The sequence below is a fragment of the Ambystoma mexicanum genome, chromosome 8 (assembly GCF_040938575.1).
Source record: "Ambystoma mexicanum isolate Mex_15411 chromosome 8, UKY_AmexF1_1, whole genome shotgun sequence".
In the NCBI taxonomy this organism is placed as follows: Eukaryota; Metazoa; Chordata; class Amphibia; order Caudata; family Ambystomatidae; genus Ambystoma; species Ambystoma mexicanum.
This window is the reverse complement of record NC_090929.1, coordinates 368,223,640-368,250,554: the sequence shown is the minus strand read 5'-3', so window position 1 is coordinate 368,250,554 and position 26,915 is coordinate 368,223,640.

The window sequence follows — 26,915 nt, the reverse complement described above, 5'->3', positions numbered from 1 at the left end:
ACCTTTTGGCTTATGTTGCATCTTTCAATAGACTAATAGTGGAAACTCAATGGCCTGAGGACAAAAGGATTACGCTGTTTTATAGAGGTCTACGTGGAGAGCTCAAAGACGTTTTAGCCCAAGTAGTGAATCCCCCACAAGACTGTTCGGATTATATAGACTTGGTCGTTCAAATAGATCACAGGCTGCAGAACAGGAAGGCCGATCGTTCCAAGTTTGATGCTCGAGTATTTTCCAAACCGCCAACTCCTTCCAAAGGAGTAGACTCCGGGGAACCCATGCAAATAGGGGGTCTGAAAGGTCCTCTAACACAAAGGGAGCGGGAAAGGAGGAAACAGTTGCAATTATGCCTATATTGCGGAAACTCAGGGCACTTTCTTCGAGACTGTCCGGTGAAACCTGCCAAGAAGGCAGTAGGAGCTGCAGTTACCAAAGTTACAAACTCTGAGCAGGGAAACGACCTCGCCCGACAAGAATAGAGGTCCTCTTGCCGAGCGTGAAAACCAGTTCCGTGACCTCGCATTTCGTGATACCTATGGTCCTCATTAGCCCTGATAATCCGGATCGATTGCATGCAATTGAAGCTTACGTCGACAGCGGTGCCATCGGCAATTATGTGGATCATGAAATGGTTTTGAGGATGAATCTAACTCTTTGTCCCAAGGCTGTAAAGGACGTCATTACTACGGTGGATGGTACGGAGATAGCCTCCGGGCCAGTAACGCATACCACTCAAGAGGTGACGCTAGTAAGTCAAGATGGACACCATGAGAAGATCGTGTTCGATGTGATCAAGGCCCCTCAGTTTCAGATTATTCTAGGAATACCTTGGTTAGAGAAACACAATCCTCTGATCGATTGGCGAGCAAGAACGGTCCAGTTTCCAGAATGTGTCTCTACTTGTCACCCTCCACCTGGTGTTGCACTGGCCGCAATTTCTTCAGAGACTCCCCAGTTACCTCCCGAATACCTAGAATACCAAGATGTTTTCCGGAAGGATCAGGCTAACTCTCTACCTCCTCATAGGTCTTATGACTGCCAGATAGACCTGATACCTGGATCTACTCCTCCTTGTAGTAGAATTTATGCCCTCACCGAGCCTGAGAACCTTCACCTTCGACAATACCTGGATCAATACCTGGCAAATGGGTTTATTCGTCCTTCCAAGTCCCCTGCTTCTTCAGCTTTGTTCTTCGTTCCAAAAAAGGAAGGAGACCTTAGAACTTGTATCGATTATCGCTCCCTGAACCAGATCACAGTTAAGAATAGATATCCGTTACCTTTGATCCCTGAACTCCTGGACCAAGTCAGAAAAGCATGCATATATACAAAGCTGGATCTTAGAGGAGCTTACCACTTGGTACGAGTAAAAGAGGGCGATGAATGGAAGACGGCCTTCCGCACCAAGTATGGGCTATTTGAATATCAGGTCATGCCCTTCGGACTTTGCAATGCCCCGGCCGCCTTTCAATATTTTATGAACGATGTCCTCAGAGAGCTCATAGATGTATGTGTTGTTGTTTACATTGACGACATCCTCGTTTATTCTTCATCGGAATCTGAACATCGGAAACACGTGAAAATGGTCCTCGAAAGATTGCGTCAACACAAACTTTTCGCTAAGTTGGAAAAATGTGTTTTCAACGTGACTGAAGTTGAATTCTTGGGATTCATATTATCACCTGGCGGAGTGCGTATGGATTCAAAGAAGGTCGATGCAGTTCTCAAATGGCCATCACCATGCTCCGTAAAAGGTGTGCAAAGCATGTTAGGCTTCGCTAACTTTTACCGCAGGTTTATCCCCGAATTCTCTCGAATAGTCCAGCCCATCACTGCCTTGTTAAAGAAAAACAAACGTTTTGAATGGTCTACCGAGGCGGAACAAGCTTTCCAGGATTTGAAGACTAAATTTATCTCTGCACCAATCTTAAAACACCCTCGCCCCGAACTCCCCTACATCGTGGAAACTGATGCTTCAAGCCTTGCCATGGGGGCAGTTCTATCACAAAAGGACCCGGTAACCAATCAGTTGCATCCCGTGGCATTTTGGTCCCGCAAATTCTCGCCTCCTGAAATCAATTACACGATTACTGACAAGGAACTTCTGGCTATCAAGTCTGCCTTTAAGGCTTGGCGGCATTATCTGCTGGGGGCCCGACACACCGTTACTGTGATTACGGATCACCGAAACGTGCAATATTTGAAGACCGCAAAAGCCCAATCCTCTAGACAACTCCATTGGGCATTATTCTTTGCCGAGTTTGACTTCATAATTACCTATCGACCTGGTACAAAGAACGGTAAAGCCGATGCCCTTTCTCGGATGGGAGTGGAAGAACACTTGGTCAACCCTAAACCTGTACCAATCATTCCCGAACAAAGAATTCTGGGTGTAATCGCCACAGAATCCATAGAGGAAGTTAAGGATAAAGCCAGGCAACTTGTAACTCCAGCAGACATACAGAATTGGCATCTGCAGGGAAAGGACTTTGCAGTAAAGGACAACTTATTGTATTTCCAAGAACGATTATACCTACCCAGCACAGATTTACAGAAAAAGTAATCTCTTGTTATCACGACTCTTTAATGGAAGGTCATCCCGGTATAGCCAAGACCTCAGAAAAGATCAAGCGCTACTTCTGGTGGCCGTCTTGGAAAAAAGATATCAGAGACTTTATAATGTCCTGTGGAGTATGCGCCCAAAACAAGAGTCAAAAGGAAAGACCAGCAGGCCTCTTACGCCCTATTGACATCCCACCTCGCCCTTGGCATACGCTTTCTATGGACTTCATCACCGATCTACCTCCATGCTCCGGATACAATACGATTCTAGTAATCGTGGACTTATTCTCCAAGATGGCGCATTTCATTCCGCTCAAAGGCTTGCCAACAGCAGCAACTCTGGCCCGAGAATTTCTCGAAAACATCGTCCGACTGCACGGTTTTCCTTCGGTTCTAATTTCGGATCGAGGTAGTCAATTTATTTCTCATTTTTGGCGAAGTTGCTGTCGGTCGGCTCAAATTGATGTGAGACTATCGACCAGTCACCACCCTCAGACCGACGGACAAACCGAGAGGACCAATCAAACTCTGGAACAGTATTTACGCTGCATGCTGCTGTTAGGGAGAATTCTCTGTTTAGGCTGAATTTCCCTACCTAGTGAGTCCCCCAGCAGCTTTGCTGGATTTCTGGGGTTTCTTTTTTTCTCCTGCCAAGAGTGGGACTCTTTTACCCTCACTCTTGGATATGTTGAAGTGTGTTTTCTTGGTTAAACCTTGTGTTGAATGGGCTATGGGGTCTTTTACTCCATAGGGCCTCATGTATTTTTGTGATGTGGGTTACACAGCACCCTCTGTGCCGTGACCCAGGGGTGTCCTAGGGACTCCCCAACATAGACTCCATACCCTGGGACTGACTACTGTCTCCCAGGGCATGTAAAGTCACCAAAGACTTTGCTAGTCTTGGATCCTGAACAGAACCAGTACAAACCATCATATTGTGGACGTACTGGCTGGGGCAATTCGATTGCCCCAGGGTCTGTTAGTCGAGGGGGCACGTCTCCGTCCCCCCTGATCGAGTTTTGGCTGGTGGCAGTGGAAACTACTTTTTATATTCGACCGCGAATATTTCCCTATGGGATTTCCCATTGTTTTAGGCTAACACATTTAATTATTTATTTACGGTAGCCTTAAACATACCGCCGGTTTATATATTTAATATTATAACTCCGGTTGGGACTTTTTGCCAAAACTTGATTCTAAAATGGCGTTGGCGTTCGCCTCTGTAACTCTGACCCAAAGTGGAGCCCTTTGTTCCACTTTTGGCGGGCTTCTCCACAGAAGCCCTCCAAAGTGGTGCCACTCTGTCTGGGGTACTTAGGAGGGGTGGAGGGGGATTTAGGCACCCTGGACTGAGTTACCTTGGTAACTCAAGTCGCACTCCGTCCTGATTGGCCCAAGTGGTGAGCCGGCCGGCTCACCACTTAGCATGTTTGAGTGACAGCTAGGCTGGGTGAATGGGGGTTTGCTGCATAAAAGCAGGGCTTTGGGGACTGGAACTTCAGAAGTCGCCACAGGACCAAGAATCCGACGAGGGAAGAGCTGAGCCGACCTGCTTCGACGACACCACCCGGTGGAGCCCTGCTGAACCGTCTCACCACTTTTCCCGACGACCGAGGAGAACTCTTAACGGAGTGGCTCCTTCCCTTGACTGGTGGGGACAACCAGTTTTCGCCTTCTTTTCGCTTCTCGAGGTATCTCGTGGCCGCCTTGCCAGTGCCAAGCACCCCGGCAACCGGAACCCCACCACTTTTACCCCAACCACGAAAGTCGGTACAACCCTTTAACCGGAGGACTCCGCGGCTGGTTTCTTCCCGGGCAGTGCAACGACCTTCTTCTTCTGCTCTTCAGCGAGAACTTCTTCTCCCCTGACCGACGTCGAGCCTTGCTGCCACTGCCTGGAACAACTGCCACCGCTGGAGGATCCTTTCCGCTTAAGGTACCGTGTTCCGCCTGGCTTCCCTTGCTTCCGACTGTACGGGGTAGATTTAGCCCCCGGCTTTCGACCCTGGGAGTGCCTGGGACACCCTGGCTAAACTTTCTAAGCCACTCTAAACTCTTTCTAACTCTTTGCAAGACTTTGAATCCCTAATAACAGTGTGATCTTGGGCACATTTTCGCTCCGGCTACTCTAAGAGTGGGCCCTGCCTAGTGACTTTTGCTCACCTGTGACTTTGTGCTTCTCTGAGCCTATTGCAAGTGTTCTGGACCTTAGAGTGGTGTGTTTAACCCATTTCTGTTTCTTTTTACCCCTTTCTTGAACCTACTAGAGTGTCATCTAACGTTAAGCGCTCACCTCTGTTTTAATTATGTGGTGTTAACTTAGAGTTGTCTAGATAGGAGTGAGGGTTGAAACTGCTTTCATTATAACTGTGTTTGAAGTGTTTGTACTATATTTTGCTAGAGTGATTTCAACTTGTGTGTGTTCTTAAAAATAAATAACTATATACTTTTGAAACCAAGCTCTGGTCAGTGTTTGTGTGTGCTATTGTATTTGGGTACCTATTGTGTATACTTTACATACTGCCTAACTCTTCTTGAGGGAAGTCTGACTGCTCAGCCACAGCTACCAGGTAAATCTGGGTGGTGCGGACTGCTACCAAGTGGGTTTACTGCTATACCTGTAGTCTTAAATCTTTTGCAGTGTTCCCCAAGGGAACTGCACAGGTTTCTGCCTAACACTGGTGTACAGCGGTGGGATTTGTATTGAGTATACATTTTATTGTACTCTAGATACTTTAGTGCAACTAACCACAAAGCTTAGCACTGTAAAAGTAATCCTCTAACATGTCAGTTATGGAAAGCTATAGTCAAGAGTCCCTTGCAGCCAAAACTGCTGATTGTTTAAGAGTGCTCTGTAAACATAAGGATCTCCTGACTAAGGGCAAGAAAATGGAGCTGATTGAAAGATTGTTGGCTAACCAAAGTCTGGGTGATGGTTCAGAGGAACCTACCACTCCAGCAATTGTAGATGACAGTATTGAAGTTAACATGGAGCAAAATGTTGATGATTCTGAGGAAGAGTCAGAAGAGGAGGGTGAGGCTGTTGTAACTGTCCCCCCCTAGGCCTCTGCCTGCTCTACCTGCTGTACCTACTGGACCTTTACCAGGTCCCACATTTAGTCCTCAGTACTTTGAACTGGAGAAAATGAAGCTAGAATTGGAGTATAAGAAACTTAATGCTCAAACTGACAAAGAACTAAGGCTAAGGGAAATGGAGCTCAAGTATGACTTAGAAATGAAGAAATTATCTGTTGAGAATGTTTCTCTCTCTGGCTCCTCTAGAAGTTCCAGTCCTAAAAGACCCCGGATGCCTAAAGAATTGATTGGTATGTATGAGCCTAAGTTGGATGTGTTGGATTGGTTGTCTCTGTTTGAATATAATCATGGGCTCCAGAACATCACAGGAAATGACTTACTCACCTGGTTGTTCTCTAGGCTTCCCCCTGTTGCAACTGATGTGGTAATGGAGATGGGGGAGGAGGATAGGAAGGACTATGAATGTGTGAAACTAGCTTTGATAGCTAGGTTTGGGAAGACCCCTTCCCAGTATCTTAAGAGGTTTAGGAACCTCAAAAAGCATGATGGTACCCCTTGGGCTACCTGGGTGAGTGAATGTTTGAAAAACTTAGAGGGATGGATTAAGGGTTACAAGGTGAACACTTATGAAGGTATGAAGAATTTGTTTATGTTGGAGACTATTTATGATGCCTGCTCTCCTGAGCTCAGACAACACTTGGCTGATTCCAGGGAATTGGATTCCCGGAAACTAGCTAAGGCTGCTGACTTGTGGGTTGCCAACAGGGCCACTCACAAGGATTCTGGGGTAACTCAGAAGAAGGATGGGGAGAAACAGTCTAAAAAGGACTCCAAAGAGAATTCTAATACTACAAATTCCAAAGAGGGCCCCAAACAAAACTATAAGGGTAAGCCACAAGGGAAACCAAATCAGGCTAGTGTACCTTCTGGTCCCAGACCAGAAGGAGGTCAGAACAAGCCTCCATTCCAGCGAGCCTTTGGCTCATGCTTTGTTTGTAAGGCTACTGTGAAAGGAGATCCCAGATGTAAGGGCAAACCTTCAGGGGTCCAGCTTGCCTCCTTAGCCTTCGCTCCAGAAGAGGAAGTACATATGGCAAGTGGAAACTTTCTATTACTAGCTGATGAACCCACTGGAGTCTCAGCTAGTGTTTCTTTAGTCTCTCTGGGGTTGTGGGAACAACAGAATTTAGATGTCTATAACTCTATCCCAGATAATACTAAAGAGTATTATAAGGACAGTGTCCAGGTGAATGGTCAGGAGACTCCTGCCATTAGGGACACTGGAGCCAGCATAACTGTGGTGGATGAATCATTTTTTAAGGCAGAGGATGTTGCTAAGGCACCCAAATGCCTCACCAAGTTAGCTGGTGGGCCTGTGCAGATGTGTCCCCAGTTACCAGTTCTCATCCAATGTAATGATATGGCTGTAAAAATACCTGTCAGTGTACAATGTGAAGTGCCAGGTAGGGTTCTGTTGGGTAATGACCTCAAAGCTCTTGGAGTTGTATCTCATACCCCCAGACCTCCTAGCAAAAGGTTACAGGAACTCACAAAACCTGCAAGGGAGAAAACCCTGAGAGGGTTATCTCAGGAGATGATGACAGAAATCACTCCTCTCCCACTAGAGCAACTTACTGCAGTAACTACCAGATCAGGAGCAAAGGGGCAACCCAAGACTCCTAGGAAAAAGCCAGCAGCAAGCACTCCAGTGCTTCCAACAAGGACTTCCCCTAGGTTGTCCAAAGTTACACCTGTAACTCCACCTCCAGCTGAGGCTGAGAGGGAGGTACAACCCTGTGTGGTTGAGCTAGACTCTGAGGAAGAGCTAGAAGGAGGCCCCAACCTTATTGGAGATTTGGACCCTGAGGACCATCCTGAGCTGCAGTCTTTACTGGCAGAAGGTGGGCCTAGCAGGGCAGCTTTTCGAAAAGGGCAAAGAGAATGTCCAACTCTGGAAGGTCTCCGCCACCAGGCAGCTTCTCAAGCTGATGGGCAAGAGCCTGGGAAGTATAGGTTGCACTGGGAAGATGGCCTCTTCTACAGTGAACCCACTGAGTCTGAACCTGGGGACTACAAACGCCTTGTAGTCCCACAAGAGAACAGACAACAGTTCTTACAACTAGCCCATGAAATACCTTTGACTGGTCACTTGAGTTTCAAGAAGACCAAGGAAAGGCTCTCACTCTACTTTTATTGGCCAAAGATGGGGGCTGAAGTAGATAGATATTGTAAGAGCTGCCATACCTGCCAGACTTCTGGTAAGGTTGGTTCCAAGAATGTGGCACCTTCAGTGCCTCTCCCAGTGGTGGGAGTCCCATTTGAGAGGGTAGGGATTGACATTGTTGGTCCCCTTGATCCTCCAACCTCCTCAGGCAACAGGTTTATACTTGTTGTAGTAGACCATGCTACTAGGTACCCTGAGGCAATTCCTATGAGGACTGTTACAGCTCCGGCTGTGGCTAAGGCCCTCCTTGGTATTTTTACCAGGGTTGGGTTTCCTAAGGAGGTAATCTCTGACAGGGGGTCAAACTTTATGTCCCATTACATGAAAGCCATGTGGAAAACCTGTGGAGTTACCTACAAGTTCTCAACCGCATACCACCCTCAGACAAACGGGTTGGTTGAAAGGTTTAACAGAACCATGAAGAGCATGATAGGTGCTTTAGAAGAACCCCTTAAGAAAAAGTGGGACCTTCTACTGCCATGCCTTCTCTTTGCTTATAGAGAAGTCCCTCAGGAGGGAGTAGGTTATTCTCCCTTTGAGCTTCTCTATGGCCATCCAGTCAGAGGTCCATTGGCCCTGATTAAGGAGGGATTGGAAGGTGCTCCTCCCCTCAAGCCAGTCAGAGTGACTGACTATGTGATAGGTCTCCGGAGGAGAATGTCACACATGATGGCAGAAGCAAGTGACAACTTGAAAGCTGGTCAAGCCCTGGTCAAACATTGGCACGACCAGAAGGCTAACATGGTTGAGTTTACTCAAGACCAGCTAGTTCTAGTTATGCTCCTAACAAGGCAGAGGGCCTTGCAAGACAAATGGATGGGACCCTTCAAGGTTGTGGGAAAACTTGGAGAGGTCAACTATCTGGTGGATCTGGGCAGACCCAGGGAAGCTCCTAGAGTCTTCCACACCAACCGACTAAAAGCATACATCACCCGACCTGATGTAGGAGCCTTGCTTCTAGCTTCAGATGCAGAGGAAGAAGAGAGTGAATCTCTCCCTGATCTTCTCAGGGGTGTGCCTTTAGATGAAAAAGTTGAAGGAGTCAACCTCTCTTCAGACCTGACACCTGAGCAACAAGAGGAGTGCAAATCTATGTTAAATCAGTTTGCCTACCTGTTCTCACTGTCACCAGGCTTGACCCCTTGGGGCCAGCATGAGATACTCACTGGTGACTGTCTGCCAGTCAAAAGCAGAGGATACAGAATGTCAGAACATATCAGAGCCCACATCAAAGGAGAGGTCAAGAAGATGCTTGATCTCGGGGTAATAGAGCCCTCTACTAGTCCATGGTCTAGCCCAGTTGTGTTAGTACCAAAGGCAGGATCCAAAGATTTGAGATTCTGTGTGGACTATAGAGCACTAAATGCAGTCATCAAGACTGATGCCCACCCTTTGCCCAGGACAGATGAGTTGGTGGATAAACTTGGTGCAGCCAAGTACCTCAGCACATTTGACCTGACGTCAGGCTATTGGCAAATAGCCCTGACAGACCATGCCAAGGAGAAAACTGCATTTTCAACCCCAGTTGGCTTGTACCAGTTTAAGGTCATGCCTTTTGGACTAAAAAATGCACCTGCCACATTCCAAAGGATGGTGAACCAGGTTCTGGCTGGGATGGAAGATTTCTGCATGGCATACTTGGATGACATTGCAGTCTTCAGCCACTCCTGGGAAGAACATGTGAACCACCTAGGACGTGTGTTGCAGGCTCTGGAACAGGCCCATTTGACAATCAAAGCCAGTAAGTGCCAGATTGGTCAAAGTAAAGTGGTCTACCTTGGACATGAGGTAGGAGGTGGAGAAATAAGGCCTTTGCCCAGCAAGATTGAAGCTGTGCAAAATTGGACAACACCAACTACTCAAACCCAAGTGAGAGCTTTTCTAGGCCTCACTGGATATTACAGGAATTTCATTGAGAACTATGGGACCATAGCTTCTCCACTGAATGTAATCTCCTCTCCCAAATTCCCTAAAAAGGTAAAATGGAATGAGGAGTGCAATCAGGCCTTTGAAAAACTGAAGAGAGCTCTTTGCCAAGCTCCAGTATTGAGAGCTCCTGACTACCACCAACCTTTCATTGTACAAACTGATGCTTCCAATGTAGGTATAGGTGCAGTTCTAAGCCAACTGGATGAGAAGGGTAGGGAGCACCCCATTTGCTTCATCAGTAGGAAACTGAAGGATCCTGAGACAAGGTGGGCAACTATCGAAAGAGAATGCTTTGCTATTGTGTGGGCACTGAAGAAGTTTAGGCCATACTTGTATGGTTCTACTTTTGTTATTCAGACTGACCACCAACCCTTGAGATGGTTAATGCAAATGAAAGGGGAAAATCCAAAACTATTGAGATGGTCAATCTGCCTGCAAGGGTTTGATTTCACCATTGAGCACAGGTCAGGGTGTCACCATCAAAATGCTGATGGACTCTCTAGGATGTATATCATCGACTAGAGGTATGAGGTTCATCCAGGAGTGGATTAAATCCTCCTGTCCCTTAGTCTGGGGGGGGCGAGTGTTAGGGAGAATTCTCTGTTTAGGCTGAATTTCCCTACCTAGTGAGTCCCCCAGCAGCTTTGCTGGATTTCTGGGGTTTCTTTTTTTCTCCTGCCAAGAGTGGGACTCTTTTACCCTCACTCTTGGACATGTTGAAGTGTGTTTTCTTGGTTAAACCTTGTGTTGAATGGGCTATGGGGTCTTTTACTCCATAGGGCCTCATGTATTTTTGTGATGTGGGTTACACAGCACCCTCTGTGCCGTGACCCAGGGGTGTCCTAGGGACTCCCCAACATAGACTCCATACCCTGGGACTGACTACTGTCTCCCAGGGCATGTAAAGTCACCAAAGACTTTGCTAGTCTTGGATCCTGAACAGAACCAGTACAAACCATCATATTGTGGACGTACTGGCTGGGGCAATTCGATTGCCCCAGGGTCTGTTAGTCGAGGGGGCACGTCTCCGTCCCCCCTGATCGAGTTTTGGCTGGTGGCAGTGGAAACTACTTTTTATATTCGACCGCGAATATTTCCCTATGGGATTTCCCATTGTTTTAGGCTAACACATTTAATTATTTATTTACGGTAGCCTTAAACATACCGCCGGTTTATATATTTAATATTATAACTCCGGTTGGGACTTTTTGCCAAAACTTGATTCTAAAATGGCGTTGGCGTTCGCCTCTGTAACTCTGACCCAAAGTGGAGCCCTTTGTTCCACTTTTGGCGGGCTTCTCCACAGAAGCCCTCCAAAGTGGTGCCACTCTGTCTGGGGTACTTAGGAGGGGTGGAGGGGGATTTAGGCACCCTGGACTGAGTTACCTTGGTAACTCAAGTCGCACTCCGTCCTGATTGGCCCAAGTGGTGAGCCGGCCGGCTCACCACTTAGCATGTTTGAGTGACAGCTAGGCTGGGTGAATGGGGGTTTGCTGCATAAAAGCAGGGCTTTGGGGACTGGAACTTCAGAAGTCGCCACAGGACCAAGAATCCGACGAGGGAAGAGCTGAGCCGACCTGCTTCGACGACACCACCCGGTGGAGCCCTGCTGAACCGTCTCACCACTTTTCCCGACGACCGAGGAGAACTCTTAACGGAGTGGCTCCTTCCCTTGACTGGTGGGGACAACCAGTTTTTGCCTTCTTTTCGCTTCTCGAGGTATCTCGTGGCCGCCTTGCCAGTGCCAAGCACCCCGGCAACCGGAACCCCACCACTTTTACCCCAACCACGAAAGTCGGTACAACCCTTTAACCGGAGGACTCCGCGGCTGGTTTCTTCCCGGGCAGTGCAACGACCTTCTTCTTCTGCTCTTCAGCGAGAACTTCTTCTCCCCTGACCGACGTCGAGCCTTGCTGCCACTGCCTGGAACAACTGCCACCGCTGGAGGATCCTTTCCGCTTAAGGTACCGTGTTCCGCCTGGCTTCCCTTGCTTCCGACTGTACGGGGTAGATTTAGCCCCCGGCTTTCGACCCTGGGAGTGCCTGGGACACCCTGGCTAAACTTTCTAAGCCACTCTAAACTCTTTCTAACTCTTTGCAAGACTTTGAATCCCTAATAACAGTGTGATCTTGGGCACATTTTCGCTCCGGCTACTCTAAGAGTGGGCCCTGCCTAGTGACTTTTGCTCACCTCTGACTTTGTGCTTCTCTGAGCCTATTGCAAGTGTTCTGGACCTTAGAGTGGTGTGTTTAACCCATTTCTGTTTCTTTTTACCCCTTTCTTGAACCTACTAGAGTGTCATCTAACGTTAAGCGCTCACCTCTGTTTTAATTATGTGGTGTTAACTTAGAGTTGTCTAGATAGGAGTGAGGGTTGAAACTGCTTTCATTATAACTGTGTTTGAAGTGTTTGTACTATATTTTGCTAGAGTGATTTCAACTTGTGTGTGTTCTTAAAAATAAATAACTATATACTTTTGAAACCAAGCTCTGGTCAGTGTTTGTGTGTGCTATTGTATTTGGGTACCTATTGTGTATACTTTACATACTGCCTAACTCTTCTTGAGGGAAGTCTGACTGCTCAGCCACAGCTACCAGGTAAATCTGGGTGGTGCGGACTGCTACCAAGTGGGTTTACTGCTATACCTGTAGTCTTAAATCTTTTGCAGTGTTCCCCAAGGGAACTGCACAGGTTTCTGCCTAACAGCTGCAACAAACTGAAAAAACTTGGAAAGATATCCTTTGGATAGCCGAGTATGCCTACAATAACTCTGTCCATTCGGGAACTGGGAAAACCCCGTTTTTTCTTTTGTACGGCAGTCACCCTCGAACCTCGGAGCTGGATCCCCTCCAAGATCTTGAAACACCAGCAGTAGACTACCTGCATTCTACAATCACCCAAGCCTTTAAGGAAGCTGTTTCTCACCTTCAAAGGGCTAAAGAACAATACAAGAAAGGAGCAGATCAACATCGGAAGGAAGCCCCTCACTATCAAGTAGGGGATCAAGTCTGGTTATCCACCAAATATCTATCTCTAAAAGGACCACGCACATTCAACCCAAGATACCTTGGTCCCTATTCCATCACTACCATAGTAAACCCAGTAGCGGTCAAGTTGGACTTGCCCCCGCACATGAAGATACATCCGGTCTTCCACGTCTCTCTATTAAAACCTGTGCAACCTCAAACCCGACTAACCAAATCTCCAAAACCTATCCTAGTGGATGGAGAACTCGAGTTTGAAGTCAAAAGCATTCTGGACTCCAAGATCTCCAAATCTAAACTATTTTACCTAATTGACTGGAAAGGCTACGGCCCCCAAGAGAGATCCTGGGAACCTGCTGAATATGTCCACGCTCCTCGCCTAATCAAAAGATTTCACCGAACATTTCCTGACAAGCCAAAACCCCCGGAGAAGCCCGGTTTGGGAGGGGCCTTGAGGGGGGGTACTGTCATGATCTCTGCTTCCAAAAGGTCAGGGTTTTCCCAACTCCCTTGGAAGCAGATCCATAACCCAGGTTCTGAGTGCCAACCAGTCCCAATTGGGACCTTTTGGACCCAGTCCTGGCGCCAGTGGCACCAGGCTCATAAATATGCCCAGTCCCAGCGCTGGAAGCGCCGGGCTCATAATGCTTGGGTGGACTTACCTTCAGCAGACCATGCTGCTTACTTGCCTGCCAGTTGAGCCTCTGATCCTCTTCTGTTTGGAACTACTTTTCCTGTTGGGTGGGGCTGGAGCCACTCCCTAGATTCAGAACACTGGAACTCTTCTGGAAGGCAGGAACTCTTTTCTTACCAGGAACTCTTTTCTTACTTAGGCGTGGCTGTGGAAGGAGACACCTAAGCACTACAGGAGGCTATTTAAACCACACCCGGTGGATGAATCTTGCTTTGCGTTATTCTGCAACCTCTGCAGCAGAACGCTCATCGTGTCTTCTGCATCCGGTCCTGGGCTTACCATCCTGAATCCAGTCTTCAGCAACACCTATAAAGACAAGAAAGAACAGGTTAGCATTCCGGCATCTGAAAGGCAAAGGCTTACCATCCTGAATCCAGTCTTCAGCAACACCTATAAAGACAAGAAAGAACAGGTTAGCATTCCGGCATCTGAAAGGCAAAGGCTTACCTACTCTTCGTGCGCTCCAGAGGTCTTCACACTGCATTCCGGCATCTGAAAGACAAAAGTTTACCAACTCTTCGCACGCTCCGGAGGCCTTCGGCGCTGCATCCCGCATCTGAAAGACAAAACAAGGTGCGTTTAAAGACATTGGGGAACTTTAATACTCACGTGCCATTACTCCTTTCCACATCTAATCCAGTGGGTATTCCGGCACCCTGCAGCCGCTCCGAACTCGTACCTGCAAAATAAAAAGACAGTTAGAGCGCATAGTGAAGCAGGCAACAAGCGCTTACTTACGTGCTTCCAGGCGCTTCTATTCATCACACGGGCTCCATCTTCAACTCACTTCAGCCCGTCATCCGCCATCACCGGAACCCTGCAAAACAAGAGACATCATTACTAAAGACTTTAAAGACATTTGAATGACTCGAAACTTACCGTTCGTGCAGTAAACGACGGACAGCAGTCCTCTGAAGTCAAGAGGCCTGCGCTACCTATCCAGTGAAGAAACTGGTTACAGCACCCTGCCCCGAGGCAGATGGAGAGCTCGGCATTCACTTACCTAAGGTGAGAGCGTTAACCTTTGGGGGTCTACAGGAGAGGAGAAGAGGAAAGAGATAGGGACACCCCAATAACCCCAGTTCATTAACCCCATATTTTCTATCTGCAGACATCTTACTCTACACGTCAGGCATACAGTGCACAGAGGTCCAGCCCAAAGAGCCAACCGGGTGCTACACATCACCTTTGAAGATACGGTAGTCGCCCAGTCAAGACCGGCGCCTCTGCGAGAATCAGGTGAGCGTTACAGATACATCAGATAGGGTTTTCTTAGTGGATATCTTTTCTCAAAGATTCTCTGCGGAATAATCACAATTGCTGGTGTCAGGCATGGCACGATTTCTGGTTTCCATCATATAGTTGGGAATGGGGTGGGACTTCCTGCAGAGGCATTCGGCTGCTCCTCTGCATGTTCATCTGTAAATATAAGCTGTGTGTGTTTGTGAAATGGTGGCTAGTGAAATTACAGTTATAAAGTTATAAAGCTGCAGACATTTGGATTTCATATTATTGTCATCTTGGTCAGGTGACCCAATCATGGCAGGGCTGGGTGTGTATTAACAATCTGTCCTGTGTGTACCCTCAACAAACATGTAGGACCATGCCCAGGAAGGTTCTCCTTTGATCACACTGAGGAAGGGTGACTCCTTCCTCCAGGAGATAGGAGCCCTCCCATGGTGGTCCCATGTGAAACAAGGCTCCATATACAGTCATTACATCAGGGTGATGATTACTGTAGTCCTTTTGAAGTAGGGAGATAGCGGAAGGGATTCAATTTATAGTAGCCCATAGCAGAGGGGCTTCCACCATATTGGATTCTGCTGGGGCTCCCAAACTTCCTGTCACCTTCCCACTCCTTGCAGACAAAGCACTCTGAATATGACATCAGAAGGCAAATGCCACTTGGTAGAGCAGCCTGGTTTGAACCACTGACAACAGTCTTCCTTTGAACCAATGTGCTGTAGTATTTATAAGGGAGGGAACCCCACCTCTAAATGGAAACATTTTTGGACTTCATGATAGAAAGAATTCCCCTAGAACTATGTTGGAAATACCATCTATTCAAAATATCCTCTGTCAGAGAGGTGAAGACAGAAGGCTGCAGGGATTAGGAAAGCTCTTCTCCCTACCCACCCCAAGGGGACATGGGCACAAGCAGCAGAGAGGCCTGTACATCAGCAGTATCATCCCAAATGTCCCCTTGAGTGGGTAGGTAGACGAGCCTTCCTAATCCCTACAGCCCCCTGCTCATTGCAGGTGAAGGACCCCTGCAGGTGCCAGACAATTTTCCTGGAGTGAAAGTGCTGATCAAAGGGCTCACTCTGTCACTGGAGACCATGGACTGGGCCTTGGAGCAACCCAGAAGCAGCCCAGGACCCTGTGTTCCACCCCAAGACACTTTCAAGCTGGTTCAACTGCCCTCAACTTACTTCTAGGGACCATAGGACACAGGGTCCCCATTTTGGCACTCTACAAACTTCAAATCAAACCTGCTTTTTTAAGCCATCTTGATGCAAGCTCAACCCAGTAAAGAGCTTTGCCGCTGTGACTCAACTGCCTGCTTGCTACTGTGAACGCACCTAACTCATAGCATCCCGAACAGGCACAAGCATAGTGAGGGCCTATAACGTCATCTAAGAGATGTTACATTTGGTGCAATTTACGTCCAAAGATATTAAGGTTACATGCGATAAGATCTGGTGTGCTGGTGGCTTTTTTTCTGATAGAAAAATAAAACATGTTATCTAGAGTGTGTGAGCCATATATTCAGTCAGAACAATGCGCTCAAGATGGCTCTCAGATTCCCTTTTTAAATTTTATGGGATGGCCTGGATCAGCGAGGGAGTTGTGCCTGTCATGTAATTACATTTTACAAAAAAAGGGAAGACGAGAGGAGGCAGGGAGGTCACACGGGGGAAAGAGGGAGAGCAACAGATATTGTCCTGATGGGTCTTTACCAGAGAATGCAGCCGGTGATCTTAGCACCGTGATCCCCTGCTCCTGCTTAACATGGTACTTATACATTTTGTTATCCCAAGGACCGGCATTGGGTGCAGAGTGAAAAGTCGATTGTATGCATTAAAGAGCATATTCGACAGACCCATTTGCCGGGAATGTCCCTTCATCAACATAAAAAAGCATTGGCAATGCCCACAGTTTGGGCTTTTGTGTAGGCATAGCAAAAGCACTTGCCAGGCACAGCCACAGCAGTATTACCAAGCTATTGATGGTAGCAGGTTCAAAATGGAGTGAGTGCCTGGGCATCTCATAGCAGTGCTTGCCAAATGCCTAATGCTTGTACACATGCCACAACTGTTGGCTTTGCCAGAGCTTGTTTTTAACAGGGTTTTAGTGAAGGACACAGAGAGTGTTAACAACTCGAGTGGCTGGAGGCAGACCTGGTTAAGACATCTTTATTACACCAGTAGCAGGTTTACAACTCCAATTAAGGCATTAGATTTCAGAAGACTGCTTTGAAAAAACACTGTCAGGCACTTCGAGTGTAAGGTTTGATGGTAAGGCTTTATTAGAGCGAGCTGGAAGAATTCCCATTAGGTGTTTTGTGCAGGGGGCGGGGGGGTTGAACTGGGTGGGTAAATAAATGAGCAACACCTACAAGTTGTGTGTCCCTTCTCATATGTCATTTCTCCCTATCTGTACTATAATGAAATAGTTTTGGCTTATAGATGTTGCGAGAAACACTTAAAAGCCCAAAGCAGGATTTTGAAGCAGGAGTATCATTTTTGGGGGAATAAAAATGTAAGTCACATTCCTAATGAGAGTATTTTCTTAGCAAGTAAAAATGTTTTAACTCTTCAGATCAGACAGTAATAATAGCAGTTTATTCCTGTGTGCACTCTGTGTACTACAATTCCAAACATATACATGGAGCTCTGTAGGTGAAAACAGAGGGACTAGCACCTTATGTGTCTTATTTCTATTTTTTGCTGGGTGTATTTTTACTTTATTTTTCTTATTTGGGAGTATTTGCCAATTTGTAGAGAGTAAAGGTGCCCGGTACACACCTCATCTGTAGGGTTGGTGGTATGTAATCCAGTTGTAGATATGTAGTGTTCTGATTCTTGATGCCTATTGGGAGAGATGTTAAATTGTCGTGTGTGGGTGATGACTTAGTTGGTATGTGTTTTTTTGTATTAGAAAGTAGAATTTAATAACAAATTATTAATTGGCATATCAAAGCATGAAAACAACATAGCAAGGCAACACAAAAACTGGTATCCACTCAACAAACAGAGGCCTCTACAGACAGCTGGCATTTCATTTTCTCAATCTGTTATTGATAAGAGGGTCTGAAAAGGCCAAATTGCCCTCTAACTGGTATTTGTCAAAAAAGAGGCAGCAAAGACTGAATGCAAGGTAACCATTTTATTGCAATTGACTGGGGAAAATATCAAGATAAAAGCCAAACTCTCACTCCAGAATTATCAAATGTTTGAACAGACAACAGGAGTTTATATAGTACAAATGAGTGTTGCGATGTCACAGTTGTGGAAACCTATCACTCCTGCTCATTGGCTCCCTCTGCTAAGCTACATATGTAACCTATATGTGTGCACTCAGCGATTGGACAGTCATTACCTAAAACCCCACTCATGGAGTTTCCTCTAAAAAAGTGCTACATCATCTTATCTGGAAATTAATTGGTAGGCCCTAAATGACTTTTTCGTTGAAATAACACATGTGCTAATCGGGCTCAATGTGGTCACTCTATCCATGAATTGGCTGCATGATGACACATTTGTGTAGGTGAGAGAGCGAGAGAGACAAGCACATAACCTTATTTTAATTAAATGAAATAGCCCATGTTTTACCTCCCATGCAACGAGGTCTGAGGCTCAAGGCCTTGTTCGCAATCCATAATCGCCATCCTGTTTGTGACAGATTTATGAATAATTATTTAGCGAGTCATCCTGTTAAGATTCCATCAAGGCATTTTAGTTGTTTTTTATTATGCCGCTTCTTGGTCTTCCCTTCACGCCTAGCCGGGCACAGAATACATTCATCTGTCACCTCCTTCTGATTTCCTGGGATGCTATAAACTTGAAATGGTTTGCTGTGTCTTTGCAACTTGATTTATTTGACAGTCGACCGAACACAATAATATATTATGCAACCATGTATACTATCAGTAAGGCTCGTCGGCCTCTAAATTCCTTTTGCTATTCACCACCCAGCCGGTTATAACATTTTCCCTGATTTGTTTGAGCGGGTTCAACTGGGTCTTCCTTAAAGTTGCAGAGCTGAATTCCCTGCTGGTGCAATTTTTAAAATGGCATCTTGTGTTTCTTTTGGAGCACACATTTCCCTGCATTTATTTGCTAACTACCGAGGCCTGCTGCATGCCTGACACGTGATTTTTCTACCTATGGCTACGCTGTAACATGACCCCACCTATTATAGCCATGCTGTCCCTATATGTGTGGTGAGACCCTCTCTTGGTATGTGCTTCCCTGCCACCTAGTCTATTCTATTTAAAAGGACACACTGATTGTGCAAGCTAATGCCTCCTCTGTCCCTACTTGTGTAGCAAACCTAACTATTCTTTGTGCCAGCTGCATTTCCATGGGTATTTAAAGTGCAGTTTCAAATGTGTTTTTTTCTGATTTTGTAATTCTGTGTTTTCTGGGGAAGGCAGGGGGGCACCTGCTTTCTAGCCAACAATTGCCCCACTACATTATTGTCAAACTCTTTCTCATTTTCTTTTTTTTTCTCTCTCTCGTAGATACAGTGTACCCTGTGTGCAACTATGATCTGTGAATTGTCGTATTTATTTATTTATTTTATAATAATTTATAAAGTGCGGCCACTGACCCTGGGGCTTAAGGGCGCTGACATAGACAACATACATGTCCAAGACTAGAGGGTCCAGGTATGGACAAAAGGAAAGCCAGGAATCAGAAGAGATATTAATGAGATGAGGGGAGGGAACAATCTTTGGACTCCCCATATTGCAATAAGTTAAGTGGTATTATGGGAGGTTTAGAGAAAGCGCTGCCTGAGATCTGAAAACCTGAGGCTTGCACTTCATCTACCTCAGTATGTTGGTTGGAAGGCTGAGAATCATCTCAAACATTACTCAACCTTGCTCTAGTGCCATGCTCGGTGGGCTGCTCATATTTTTGTCTGTCAGGGAAATGTCTGTCGGGCAACAACCTGTGTTTGTCAGGTATTCCTCAGGGGGAATGGGCGAGGGGCCAGAACCCTTGGTCCTTTCTCCAAGAAGTCTATCCCAGTGTCATAGAAAGGCAAGCCGATACCTCCTACATGATCCATGACTTTCACTCACGCCACAGTGCAGAGACAGGGTGCTACTGTATCTCTTCACAGCTTAAATTTAGCTGTCAATAAATGTTGATGCACTTTGTACAGGAATGGTATTGCGCAATCACCACCTCATTCCAACAAACATTCACCTAGTCGTTTTTCTGTTTTGTGAAATAATTAACTGAACAAATATATCAGTTTCAGAGTGCATGCCAATCAACCTCATGGGCTCTTTCGTTGAACATGTAAAGTAAATGTGCTAGTTTTTAATCACAGTTTAACTTGGTCAGAAGCAGACGGTCTGTCAGGTATCAGGGAGATGTTACAATAGATCTGTGCTTCTAAAAGACTGGCAGCTGTTTATCATAGGGTTCAATGTTTATTGTCTTCAATATTACCCTGGAGAACCATTTCAGTCTGGTCTACTGATCTAGTTCCAGGAAGGCAAACATCCAGTGATGGATTTTCATTAATTTCACTCTCTACCTGACTTTGTGCCAGAAATAAGCAGGTTCCAATTGACATTACATTTGACTTTGTCATTTGATTGATTATTGGTGCCAAAGAAAGGCATAGTGGGAAGGTGCATCAGATAAGACCATCAAAGAGTACCTAGGGTAATTCTTTAGAAATGCTCCTGCAAAGGGTATCTGAGGAGGCAATCTAGGTGCACTTAGTGACCAGGGTACCTCTTTACAAGAGCTATTTTAAAGGGTATATGAGGAGGAACTCTGAGTGCAGAGCTGAGGTTGTGCAGATACCTGAGACCTGTGTTCAGATGCAAGCCAAGGGAAGTACGAGAGAAGGAGACTCTCTGTTGTCGAGGCCGGATTGGAGACACCTGTACTGCAGAGTGTTGTGGATCCCAAGAGTGCCTGAAGTAGTAGTAGCAGGAAGAAAAGCTGGGAAGTGGAAGCCACCCACAACCGTAGTGATTTTGGAACCGGTGAGTTAAGCTCTGTACTCTAATTCACTAAAACTCCTTGTCGGTAACTGTAACTAGCTTAATTAACACTTGCGTAGAATTAGAAGCAAGTAAAAGTTGGTTTTTGCCATGAGCAGTCTTCACAACAAAGGAAATGTAACCCATGCATGTTTAGCACAAGTTAAAGTGCTCATGCATAAGCAAAGCCTTTTATTTTCCATTGTTGTATGAAAACACTTAACAGAGTAGTCTCGCATCTCCAATTAAGAGGGAGAATGGTGTCGATAATCACTTGAGAGGTAGCAGATGACTTTCCCAAATTGTTACAAGAACACTTAGATCAAAGAAAGGTTGTGTGTACGTTATTGTGATTCCTGATCCACCCACGTTAAGGCAGCATTCTGTATGAATAAAAGGAAACGCAAGTCTTTAAGTTAAAAATCTCCATCAAAGAGTGGTCATGTATACCTAATTTTGTTTCTCTAATGAAACCTGACTCTTGTAACATCCAGAACAAATACTTTGTAGTTGCAATAGTTGCTGAAAGTCATGAGAATAATAAGCATTACCCAAGCCAGCAGATACTTTCTAATGTGAATACAGCCCTATTAAGACATAACCACTGATGTTTTGAAGTTGTTGAAGTTGTTACAAATCCAGTGTCCTCTGATACAATGGTGACAAGGTTATCCAAGGCTGGAAGAGTGGCAATACAGCTTTGGTGTAACTAATGGAATCATGAAGGAGGTGTTCATAAAGCTGGGGAAGGGAGCTGGGTGCTTGTTAAGCAAAGTGATAAACAACCTGTCAAGCTGAGACTGATGAAGCTGAAAGAGAGAAGCAGTATAGAAGCAAATACATATTCTAGTTGTAGCTGTAAGACAGACAGAAGATACAAGAGACTGCCCTTTCTTGTGACATAGAAGAGAGGTGTGCCTTGCCTACCAGTGGAGGTTGAAGGGTCTTGTCTAAATTGCCCAATGCATTCTTAAAGTATCAAATTGCAGCACAGCTAATGGAACTGTGGTTGTCTATATTGTCAGAGAACATTATATTGAATTTGGTTGAACCAGTAGTAAACTGTGAATCAAAGGAGCCTGCTTTTAACGTTCCATTAGCAGGAGGGAGTTGTCAAGAAGAAAGCAACCCCCGCAGAAGAAGCATCCTGGCAAGTCATATCAAAGATGCTGCAGAAGTTACAAAAAGGACAGTTGTTGAAGCAGAAGTGGTACTTTTGTTTTGAACTTTGTCAATTCTATCCTGGAAAGAGGTTATCCAGGATTACCATTAGTGATGTTTTCTTTGTGGAGATTGGAAAGGGAATTTTTACACAAACAGAGAAAAAGCTGTTACCAGTGAATTTTTGTTGCAGTGAACATTTGATTCTTTTCAAACTTTTCAATAACTGATTCAAGGCTTTACTTTTCTTTGGGGTAGATTGACTTTGGACATTCCTAGCAACGAGATCTACCCAGGACAAGTGGGAGTTATTCAAGTCACTGGTTATTTGGTAACCATTTATTTATGTTGTTCATGATTTACTTTGAATGTTGTGTTGTTTAGTGTGAGGGCCAGTTTTGTGCATGCCAGGAGATTTTCTCTTAGATCCTAGACTAGCTAGGGAACTCCCTGGTAGAGTAGGTTTAGTTAGGTTTTCTTTGCATTTTCATTTAATAGTAAAATGTCAAATACTGAGAAAACTACAAGCAGTTGTCCGCCTCACATTACTGACACCTCACAGCACCCTGAATCTATTAGCCACTTGCATTGGCAAGGAGATTTAATGAAGGGTCGGTACTATTTGCATTGCTATTTACTCAACCATGTGGGCAAGTATGGGCATGTTCGAAGCATTTATTTGACATTTACTGCAAACAAACTTTATTTGCAGTAAATGTGAAGGAAATCTATAAGCACCTAGTGTCCTATGTACCTCTTTAGAAGAACTACATCAAAGGATGTACAAGGAGTAATCTAGGAGCATCCAAGACCCAGGGTACCTCTTTGGAAGAGCTTCTGCAAAGGGTATCTGAGGAGGGAATCTAGGAAGACCCAAGGCCCATGGTAATTCTTTAGAAGAGCTTCAGCAAAGTGTACAAGAGGAGACAATCTATGAGCACCTAACGTTGCGATGGCCCAAAGGGACCTGGCTAGATTCGGTGCTCATAGAATGATGTGGGGCCACGTGATGCACAGGGCCCAGGGTACCCCTTCAGAAGAGCTTCTGCAAAGTTTTTAAGAAGAGGCAATATAGCAGCACCAAGGCACCCCTTCAGAAGTGTTTCTGCAAAGGGTATATGAGTAGTCAATCTATGAGCACCCAGGGTCTAGGGTATCTCTTTAGTAGAGCTTCTGCAAAGACTATAAAAAGAGTCAAAGAGCTTCGGAAAATGGTATCTGAGGAGACAATCTAGGGGCACCCAGGACGCCTCTTTAGTAGCCCTTCTTGAAAGGGTGCATAAAGAGGCAATCTAGGGGCACCCACAGGGGCCTTAGTACCTCTTTAGAAGAGCTTCTGCAAATGGTGTATGAGGTGGCAATTTAGGAGTACACAAAGCCTAGAGTACCTCTTTAGAAAATCACGTGTAAAGGGTGTAGTAGAATGAAATCTAGGGGTAACCAGGGCCCTTGGTATGTATTTAGAAGAGCTTCTACAATTTACATATGAGTGGTCAATCTAAGAGCACTCAAAGCAAAGGGTAACTTTTTAGAAGAGCCTCTGCAAAGGGACTTGAGGAGGCAGTATAGGAGAAAGCCAGGCCCAGGTTGCATCCATGGAGGTGCTCTGTGAAAGACATCTGGACCGGTGAATGATGGCTGCACTGCCTGTTCTCACGCTATAGCTAAGACTGTAATGAAGGCCTGTTCACAGAAATATCTCAGCATGCTCTCTCCTGTATGTGCTGCAAATCATTTTAAACTTCATTATTTGCAGGTCAGCTGAGATGTGGTTTGACTGCCTGTGAACCATAAACACAAGGAAAAGGGTCCCGATGCTGAGACTCGGGGGTCCTACGGGGCTGCCTACAATATGTAAACAATGTACTTCTGTCGGCTTACAGTAACATTCTTTTCAATTTGTAATTGCACAATTCAAAATAGCCAGGTGCATATCCTGACTATATTTCCTTGAATTACCCTTGAACTTGCTCAAACACAATGTAGATAATCAGATATATACATAAAATATATAAATGACTATAATCAAATCTCACCTCTAAAACTACAATCTCTTAATCACATCAACCATTGTATGGCACCTCCATTTATCACATCAGTATAATAAATCAAATAGAAACAAAATCGGCAATAGTCTTCCATTAAGAAGCATTTTGCATTTTTTCATTAGAATAAGTTTGTAACCCTGACATGTTTCAGTACTGCAGATTAGTCATTCTTTGGGGGATTCTCTTAAGGGAGTGGCAAGTGAAAACATGCGACATTCAGGTATACTGGACAAACCTGTATACCTTCTCCTGTAATGTCAAATAGGAAAAACATGTTGTTGCGACTAGACTGGGGAGCACCATTTTTCCTTTTTTTTTTTAAGGTTGCACTGTATACATATTCCACCTGAAGAAGGTCATCAGGGACGTCATTTAGGGGTTGCCAGGGGTCGCAACTACGTCCCCTGTGGTCTCCCTTGCTACCACTAAAATAAATGGAAAAAAAGTGTCTTTTTTTTCTTTTCTTTTTTTTTTTTGTAATGCAAGCTCCTGGGCTGTGGCCAGCGCCATGTGGCTTCTGGAGTGACTGGCTTTCTTTTTCAGGCCTCTTAAAATAAAATAAAAAAAAGAACAGGGGTTGCACAAGTCTAACGCATTCAGCACTTACCCTAAATAAGAAAGAATATGAATACCAAATAATGCGTCTTTCTGGAATTCTATGCAATAATTGCTACACTCATTAAAGGTTTATTTCCGCCACACTTGAGGGGGTGAGTCACTGATTTAGCCTGTTCTTAAACACCTCAACTCAGCCTTTCATCCTTCTGAAGTCGATAAATGAGTACCAACACAGGTATCTGTCTTCTATATGAAGCGCTTAAGCCTAAGTGCTATATAATAATGCACCATTATTATTTGGCCATAGACGTCTGGTTACATTCACAGTAATTTGCTAATATGGGCCTATATACACTGATTTCAACGATACATATGGCGATCCATTCTTGTATGAAATGTACATCACATTATAGTGATATCGTAACCATATTTTTCTTAGAGTTCTTAGAAACAATGCTATCAGCTGCCACTCCTGTTTTATCAAAGATCGTGTTCCATTGCTTCCCGCGATATCACTTTGGGTTGGGGTCAAATGATATTGCTTCCTGTGATGTCATCAGAGGCCAAGCGTCATGTGATGTCACTTCCGCTACCACTGGCATTTTGGTGAAATGACATCCCTGAAGTTTACACCTACTGGATGGAAACCTGTTGAGGTTATGCCATTCTAATTAGTAAAAGAACAATAGGGGTTATTGGTGGGAGAACTTTTGGCAGATCACCCTTCTGTGACCTGTATTACCATCATGTTATCACTAGAGGTACCACACACCAACGATGCGAATGAGACTTATTACTTGTGTTTATATGTTTTAAATGTATTTCTGTGACTACACTCTATTTGAGCAGGTAAAATATAGTGCAAGAAAGTGGTAGTCAGTTTATGCATCTGACTATTTTGAAGTTTGCAAATAAAATTTCAAAATGAACACTATTCATCTGGATAAAGTAAGTGAATACAAATAAGGTGACGGGGATAGATTGTGGACTCTGCCCTTATCTGCCCACCTCAGTTTTACTTTTGAGTTCCAGAATCTCCTTGGATTGTCAGACTATTTATTTATGTATTTATTTATCTATTTATCTACCTATTCATTTATTTATCACTTTGTTTGTTGGCTAGTTTGATTGTTTGTTTGTTTAATATGCCACACCAACAGGTGACCTTACAGCACGGGTGCACAACATACGGCTTGTGGATCAAGTGTGGTCCGCCAGTGTCAAAGACTTTCCTAATGGAAGGCAGCCCATAAGCAGCAACGGCAACCGTCCATTAGGAAATTCTTTGTTTGCCTTGCTGCGTCAGGAGAAATAGTGACCCTTCATTGTTTCTGTACATGCACTATGTGGCCCTTATGAGTCAGTAGTGCGTTTGCTGCACCAATGGAGGGCCAGCACTGTGACTGGCGTGGATAAAGACTTGTTTCCAGAAAGCATTTCAGCCTTGCCACGCCAGTCGCAGTACAAGTTCAGAAGAGGCCTGCCTGCACGCCACCTCCCCAGCCGGCCTGTCCTCCAGTTCACTTGTCAGCCTGCCAACCTGCTCCCCAGGTAAGTGCATTCTAGTTGGGGGGGATGGAGGTTCATGGGGATGATATTTTGTTAGTGGTGGATAGGGATGGATTTTTGTTGAGGGTGGGGTTGTGGGGCATAGTGTTTGGTTGGGGGTGGAGGTCATTTGGCATAGTGGCTGGAGAGTGGGTTTCATGGGGCATAGTGTTTGGTTGTAGGTTGGGTCATCGGGCATAGTGTTTGCTTGGGGGGTGAGGGCCATGAGGCATAGTGTTTGGGTTGGGGTGGGGGTCATGAAGCATAGTGTTTGGTTGCAGGGTGGGGCTCATTGGGCATAGCATTTGTTTGGGGGTTGGGGTCATAGGGCATCGTGTGTGGTTGAAGTTGGGTTCATGGGACATACTGTTTGTTTGGGGTGTGGGGGCCATTGGGCATAGTGTTTGGGTTGGGGGTGTGGTTCATGGGGCAGAGTGCTTGGGGTCTGGGAGAAGGGGGCATAGAGTTTGGCTGGGGGTGGGGGCCATGGGGGATAGTGTTTGGATGGGGTTGGGGTCATGAGGCATAGTGTGTGTTTGCAGTGTGGGTGTCATGGGGCACACTGTTTGGTTGGGGGCGTGGGGGTCATGGGGCATAGTGTTTGAGTTGGGGGCGTGGTAATGGGACATGGTGTTTGGTTGGGGTGGGGGCATAGTGTTCTGTTAGGGGTGGGGGTCATGAAGCATAGTGTTTGGTTGGGGGTGGAGGTTATGGGGCAAAGTGTTTGGTTGGGGCTGGGGGTCAAGGGGCATAGTGTTTGGTTGGGGGGTCATGGGGCATAGTGTTTGGTTGGGGCGTGGGTCTCATGGGGCATAGTGTTTGGGGTGGGAGTCATGGAGCATAGTGTTTGGTTGGGGGTGGGAGTAATGTAGCATAGTGTTTGGTTGGGGTTGGGGGTCATGGGCAAGGTGTTTTGTTGGGGTAGGGAGTCATGGGGCA